The sequence below is a fragment of the Paroedura picta genome, chromosome 1, assembly GCF_049243985.1.
Source record: "Paroedura picta isolate Pp20150507F chromosome 1, Ppicta_v3.0, whole genome shotgun sequence".
Taxonomy (NCBI): domain Eukaryota; kingdom Metazoa; phylum Chordata; class Lepidosauria; order Squamata; family Gekkonidae; genus Paroedura; species Paroedura picta.
In genome coordinates this window covers 4,318,514-4,325,970 of record NC_135369.1, presented here as the reverse complement: position 1 = coordinate 4,325,970, position 7,457 = coordinate 4,318,514, and positions in this window count along the sequence as shown.

Genomic DNA, 7,457 nt, shown 5'->3' with positions numbered 1-7,457 from the left:
CACTTCATATAGGCAAAGGTCAAGGTATCCCCTGTGCAAGCACCGGGTCATGTCTGATCCTTGGGGTGACGCCCTCCAGCGTTTTCATGGCAGACTCAATACGGGGTGGTTTGCCAGTGCCTTCCCCAGTCTTTACCGTTTGCCCCCCAGCAAGCTGGGTACTCATTTTACCGACCTCGGAAGGATGGAAGGCTGAGCCAACCTTGAGCCGGCTGCTGGGATTGAACTCCCAGCGTCATGGACAGAGCTTTCAGACTGCATGTCTGCTGCCTTACCACTCTGCGCCACAAGAGGCTCATATTCACATCATAGTTGTTGTTGTTTTTTAGCACCCCAGCTAGTGGTGTATGTGGGAAGGGGAAAATGAGTACTTCAGGATTCAAGATTCCCTGCTTTCCTACAACTCCAATCAAGCATATTGTGTCAAGTCTGGCAATTCAGGAACCTCAGACTAATTTGGCAGAAATTGTGTCCAGACAGCTGATCTCCAGGGATCAGCTGTTTGGTGACTCTGAAGGCATCTAAAGTGACCTGATTTCTGTACCTATTTTACTAAATTTCTTTCCTCACAAGGCTCACCAAGGGGGTTAAGCATCATGTACAATAATAAATCTTTAAAAAAACCATTAAAACCAGCACAAAAACACGTAACACATACTAAATAATGCAGTTTTTATCCATTTTCAATATACTTTATTATTATTATTATTATTATTATTATTATTATTATTATTATTATTTGATTTATTACCCACCACTCCCTTGCGGCTCGTGGCGGGTTACAACATCTTAAAACCCCATAAAAACCATACAAACCATTAAAACAACACTATAGCTTCGACAATATTGGTTCGCTAACTGTCATGGCAAGATTGGCTACTTCCCCTTTCTACTACTATCAGGTGGAGAGGGGATCCTGATGGTACCGGTCCAAATCCCAATCCCAGATCCCGGGGGGGCGTAGAAGTTAGCCTTGAAACTGGATTTTATTGTGACAGTAGCAAAATCCACTTGAAGAAGAAGTGTTGGTTTTTATATGCAACTTTTCTCTACCCAAGGGAGTCTCAAAGTGGCTTATATTTGCCTTCCCTTTCCTCTCCCTACAACAGACACCCTGTGAGGGAGGGGAGGCTGAGAGAGCCCAGATATTACTGAAGAAGAAGAAGAGTTGGTTCTTATATGCTGCTTTTCTCTACCAGGAGTCTCAAAGTGGCTTCCAATCACCTTCCGTTTCCTCTCCCCATAACGGGACACCCTGTGAGGGAGGTGAGGCTGAGAGAGCCCTGAGATTACTGCTTGGCCAGAACAGTTTGATCAGTGTTGTGGCGAGCCCAGGGTCATCCAGCTGACTGCATGTGGAAGAGTAGGGAATCAAACCCACCATGTGGAGGTATAGGGAATCAAACCCGAGAAGCTGCTACTTCTAGCCACTGCAACAAACAATCACAAGAATACACTGAAGAGTGATTCAAAATTCAACATAAATGTCTGACCATTGGTGGAAGACTGCAAAAGAATGGGACACTTGATTCTCTCCAGGGAGAGAAGTCCAGAGTTTTGGAGACATAGCCGAGGAGGTCCTCTTCCGGGTTGGAAACCGATTAAATTTATAAAGTCTTGGAACCAAAGCAAAGATGACTGCAATGGTTTGGTGGATTCATATGTGGATAGGTGATTCTTCGTGTCTGTCCTCTCACCACTCAGTTTTGGTCTCTCTATGGGTCATATGAGCAATATGATGAAATTTCAGAAATGTCTGTGGAATGATTGATTTAATGGAATGTAGTGCTTTCTTCTTGAAGGAACACAAGTTCATGACCTTTTGGGAGGGAGAGGTTCACGCACAAAATGTATTTTCATAGTCAATACTCGAGTTTACTTTCTATCAGAAACGCATAGACGTTCCCAGGGATCAATTCATTATGGGCTAATGAAAACTTCGACGATTGACAGTTCCCGCTGAAAACAGCCATTGTGTCATATGTGGCCTGGGAAGAATCTTAGAATCATAGAATCATAGAGTTGGAAGGGGCCATACAGGCCATCTAGTCCAACCCCCTGCTCAGCGCAGGATCAGCCCTAAGCTGTAACATTGCCTAAGAGTAACATTGAGATTACCAACTCCAGGTTTGGAAATCCTGGGGATTTTTGAGAGTGGAAATTGATGAGGGTAGGGTTTGGGGAAAGAGCCTCTTGTGGCGCAGAGTGGTAAGGCAGCATACATGCAGTCTGAAGCTCTGCCCATGAGGCTGGGAGTTCAATCCCAGCAGCCGACTCAAGGTTGACTCAGCCTTCCATCCTTCCGAGATCAGTAAAATGAGTACCCTGCTTGCTGGGGGGTAAACGGTAATGACTGGGGAAGGTACTGGCAAACCACCCCGTATTGAGTCTGCCATGAAATTGCTAGAGGGCATCACCCCAAGGGTCAGACATGACCCGGTGCTTGCACAGGGGATACCTTTACCTTTACCTTGAGGGTTTGGGAAAGGGCATGATCTCATCATAATGCCATGGCATTTCTCATCCAAAGTAGCCATTTCTTCAAGGGGAACTGATCTCTGTTCTCTGAAATCAAGGGGCAATTTTGATATCTCAAACTCCACCCCACTGCCAAGGTTGGCAAACCCAACAACAAGTCTTAGAATCATAGACTCATAGAATCATAGAGCTGGACAGGACCTCCTGGGTCATCTAGTCCAACCCCCTGCACTGTGCAGGACACTCACCACCCTCTCGCTCATCCACTGTCACCTGCCACCCCCTTGAACCTTCCCAGAATCAGCCTCTCTGTCAGATGGCTCTCCAGCCTCTGCTTAAAATTCTCCAAAGATGGAGAACCCACCATCTCCTGAGAAAGCGTGTTCCACTGAGAAACACCAATAATGTCAGGAACTTCTTCCAGATGTTTAGATGGAATTTTGTTTGAATTAATTTCATCCCATTGGTTCTGCTCCATCCCTCCGGGGCAAGAGAGAACTCCATCCTCTACATGGCTGCCTTTTAAATATTTGAAGATGGTGATCAGATCCCTTCTCAGTCGTCTCCTCCCCAGGCTAAACAGACCAAGCTCCCCCAATCTTTCCTCATACCTCTTGGTCTCCAGTAATTTTTGTAATATTAACTAAGGGATATCCAAGTATTCCATGCTTAGTTCAACCATTTCAAGGTAACAAAAGATGGAACATTTCCTGATGCAAGGACATCACATTTTTGATGGGGCAGGGGTAGAGCCATCAAGTCCTCCCTAACCATCAGCAGGGGGTCCGAGGGGCAGAGTTGGCAAGTCCAGGCTGAGAAACTTCTGGAAATTTCAGGGTAGGGCATGGGAAGAATAAGGGCTTCAGTGGCATACAGGGCTGAAAAGTCCACCTATCCAAGATTCCATTGTTCTCCAAGGAGCTTTTGGCTTTCCGCAGGGCCTTCTAAACAAAACTCTTCCGCCAGTTCTACGGTTGAGGTCAGCGTGGCAAGAAAGATCTGATGGGCTTCCCACCTAGGACTAAGAGCATATACTTATTGAAGATCTGTGTTCCTCCTCCTGCACCTATTTTTTTTTTCTAGTGGGGTCAGAGGAGTTCTTCCTTACGGTTTTATTTTTAGAGCTGATATGTATATTGTTCCTCCAGATGCTTTTTAATAGGGTTTTATTGGGGTTTTAATTTTGGACAGATCTGTAACCCACTATGGGCCAGAAATGAGCGTGGTGGGCAGGAAGTCCAATAATGGATGGATGGATGGATGGATGGATGGATGGATGGATGGATGGATGGATGAATTTATGGATGGATGGATGGATGGATGGATGGATGGATGGATGGATGGATGGATGGATGGATGGATGGATGGATGGATGGATGGATGGATAGATAGATAGATAGATAGATAGATAGATAGATAGATAGATAGATAGATAGATAGATAGATAGATAGATAGATAGATAGATAGATAGATAGATAGATAGATAGATAGATAGAGAAGTTGTGGTCTGGAGATGAGCTCTAATTCCCAGAGTTTCCCAGAATCCACCTGGAGGCAGGCACTTCTAACAGGGAGCGTGAGTGATCCAGAGGAACTAGAGTTAATAAAAGATTGCAAGATCCCATGCAAACATAGGTACCCAATTTGACTAGGGGAATGTTTTGACGAAAGAGTTACAAGAATCTGATACCATTGCTCGTTTTTCTTCAAAGGTTTCTTCACCCCAGGAAAAATGACAATGTTTTCTCGTTCCCATACACTTGTTTCCCAATTATAAATTAATAGGCAGTTCCTGTCATTGTCCTCGGAGTCCTGTTCTGATTTATAACTCTGGCTTTGTTGTGATGTGGTAGGCCAGATGATTGATGGCAAAGCTTTTTTTTTTAAGGATTTAATTAAGTTTCTCTTCCTTTGTTAATCCACGTAACTCCACAGAGGGCCACTTGTGGGCTGACTTCTTAGAAAACAAGGGATGTGGTGCATTGGGGGAAAAAATTGTGCAGCAAGGAAGTGTAATTTTTTTTTTGTGCTGAGTCCATCAGATCAGACAGCACTTTTAACTGAAACCTAGGTGTAAACTGCATGGAGCTCTAATTCCAACCCCAGGTCGATTCAGTCCCTGCCCCCTACACAGAATGAGATTTCCGTTTGGATTTGGGGTGATTTAAATTTTCCTTCTGCAGCAAGAAGGATCGATCCGGTGTGACCCTGCCTTTATTGTGCGATATCTCAAAGTGCTTTTAATCCTCAATATATTTAAAAATCGCATTGTTTCAAATCTGGGCTCTCCTCCGTGATAGAGAACCCGTGATTGGCTACAGGTGGTCATGTGGCAAGCCTGCCTTAAAGGAGAAGCCCTTAATTTCTCTCCACTTCTGTCGGGCTTGGATTTTTTTTTTATGCCTTCTTGGATTCTCCCCCCCCCCCTTCAAGAAAACAAAGAAATGTCTCCATTTGCCTTCCCCCTCTCTTCTGAGCCTCCCTAACCATGTGCAGAAGACTTTCCTGTTTCAATGGGGGAGGGGAGAGGAAGACCCGAGTTCAAAGCGATCTGAATTCAACAGGATTGACAATGGAATAAACAAAGTAAGTGCAGACTCTGCCCTAGAGCAGTCATTCTAAACTTGGGGGTTGGGACCTCTTTGGCGGTCGAACAACCCTTTCACTGGGGTCGCAGCAGGGCAAGCAGTTTGGTTTGAGGTGCTCCGCCACAGTTGCATTCCCCAAATCATGGGTTTTCTTGGCTTCTCCCCCACACTTCCCTCCAAGGGGGACCCATAGAGGCCCACTGAGTTCTCCAAATCAATTTTGTTGGAGCCTAGCTTGTAAAATTTTGAGCATAACTTTGCTGGCATGAGAAATGAGTGCAATGGTGCGGTAGTTTGAACATTCTTTGGCATTGCCCTTCTTTGGGATTGGAATGTAAACTGACCTTTTCCAGTCCTGTGGCCATTGTTGAGTTTTCCAAATTTGCTGGCATATTTAGGTGTAGCACTTTTACTGCATCGTCTTTTAAGATTTTGTGGCCATAGTCATGTGCTGGCTGGAAAAGAGCTTGAAGTTATGGAACTCCTGTAAACATCTGGTTACTTTTTAAGCTAGGGAAGCCACAATGGAAAGGACCAAGAACCAAAGAATGGCAGTGTTCAAGCAAAGTTTGGATACACACTTTTCTTGGATGCTTTAGGATGCTTAGGGCTGATCCTGTGTTGAGCAGGGGGTTGGACTAGATGGCCTCTATGGCCCCTTCCAACTCTATGATTCTATGATTCCATGAAACACGAGATGCAAGACATGGCAGTAACTGGGCAGGTCAGGGGGGGTCAAGAGATGGCTTTTTCAGGAGGGGGCGTACCCCTGCCTCCTTGATCCTCTCTGGGAAGCCTCTAGATGTAAGGAAGAGGTTCATAATCTCCTGAAATGAAGCACCTATCCTCCTGTCCCCCTATTTAAGGAGCAAAGTGCGGACAGGGATCAAGAGGGCAGGTGGTGTGAGGTTACCCAGAAAAGCAGAGGCGTGCAGAGATAGGGTTGTGGGTGTCCTGCACAGTGCAGGGAGTTGGCCTAGATGACCCAGGAGGTCCCTTCCAATTCTATGATTCTATGATTCTAAATCTTTTGTCATTCCCATTTGAAGGCAATCACACCTTGTGGCTGAAGCCCACCTCAGCCTACTTGACTTTTCACCGTGAACCTGGCATCAATCCCTTCACCAGGGCCCCTCAAATCCTCCCTTTAATAACCAGCCTTCCTCATTCTGCAAGAAGCACAGTTCCAATGCTTGCTCACTTGCGTTTCTCTGCTCCATCTTTCTGTGCTCCCCTGTGGTCAACCCCCTGGTTCCCCTCTCTACTTTCTGGGAAATGAAGCTGTCGGCAAGACAAGTTAAGAATTGAACGGAGTTTGCATTTTTAGCAGAGTTGGTCTTCCAACAGATATGATTCTTGGATGCTTTAGGATGCTCTGGGCTGATCCTGCGTTGAGCAGGGGGTTGGACTAGATGGCCTGTATGGCCCCTTCCAGCTCTATGATTCTATGATTTTATATCCGGGTAATTGAAGTCACCAATGACCACTGTGTCCCTCCTCTTTGAGAATTTTGTAATCTGGCCTAGGAGTATCTCATCCAAGTCCTCTGACTGGCTTGGTTGTCTCCAGCAGACCCCCCACAATAATACCCCTCTCATTTCCTACTCCTTTTATATTTACCCAAATAGACTCAACTGAACTTTCATGCTCGGGTATCTGTATTTCTTCACAAGTATAAAGATTCCTAACATATATTGCTACACCTCCCCCCTTCTTTTCTTCTGTCCCTTCTGAAGAGATTGTACCCCTCAATTTTAGTATTCCGATTGTGAGTATTACCCCAATATGTTTCTGTGATTGCTATTAGGTCATAGTTCTCTACCTCTATTAGGACTACTAGTTCCTCCTGCTTGTTTCCCATACTCTGTGCATTAGTGTAGAGACATCGTAATCCATCCTTTGTGTGCCCCATGGTTTTGGCTTTTGAACTTCCTTGCAAGTTAGTATGCTGTTGCTTGTGTGCCGTTCCCTGTAGATTTGCAATCTTACCATCTTTATTTGTTTGCTTGTTTATTTATAATGAGATTTATATTACCGCCGCTCCCAAGAACTGGCTCATGGCAGTTTACAATATTGTCATATAAATCATACAATAATAATATATCCCCATAAAATCCCATTAAAACAAGATATTAAAATTCCATACAAGTCATGGCAATGTGAATATAATATAATTTATATCCTACTCGAACACCTTGGGTGGGACTAGGAGGGCTGATGGAAAGTTGGGCCGATGTCAAGGGAGCCCACGGGATCAAGGCTGGTCTAATACCAGTCCTAAGAGGAGAGGGGTGCCCAATATAAATCCCCAGGACCACCTCCCGGCCTCAGACAAATGCCTGGTGGAAGAACTCCATTTTACAGGTACTGTGGAGCTCAGAGAACTCCAA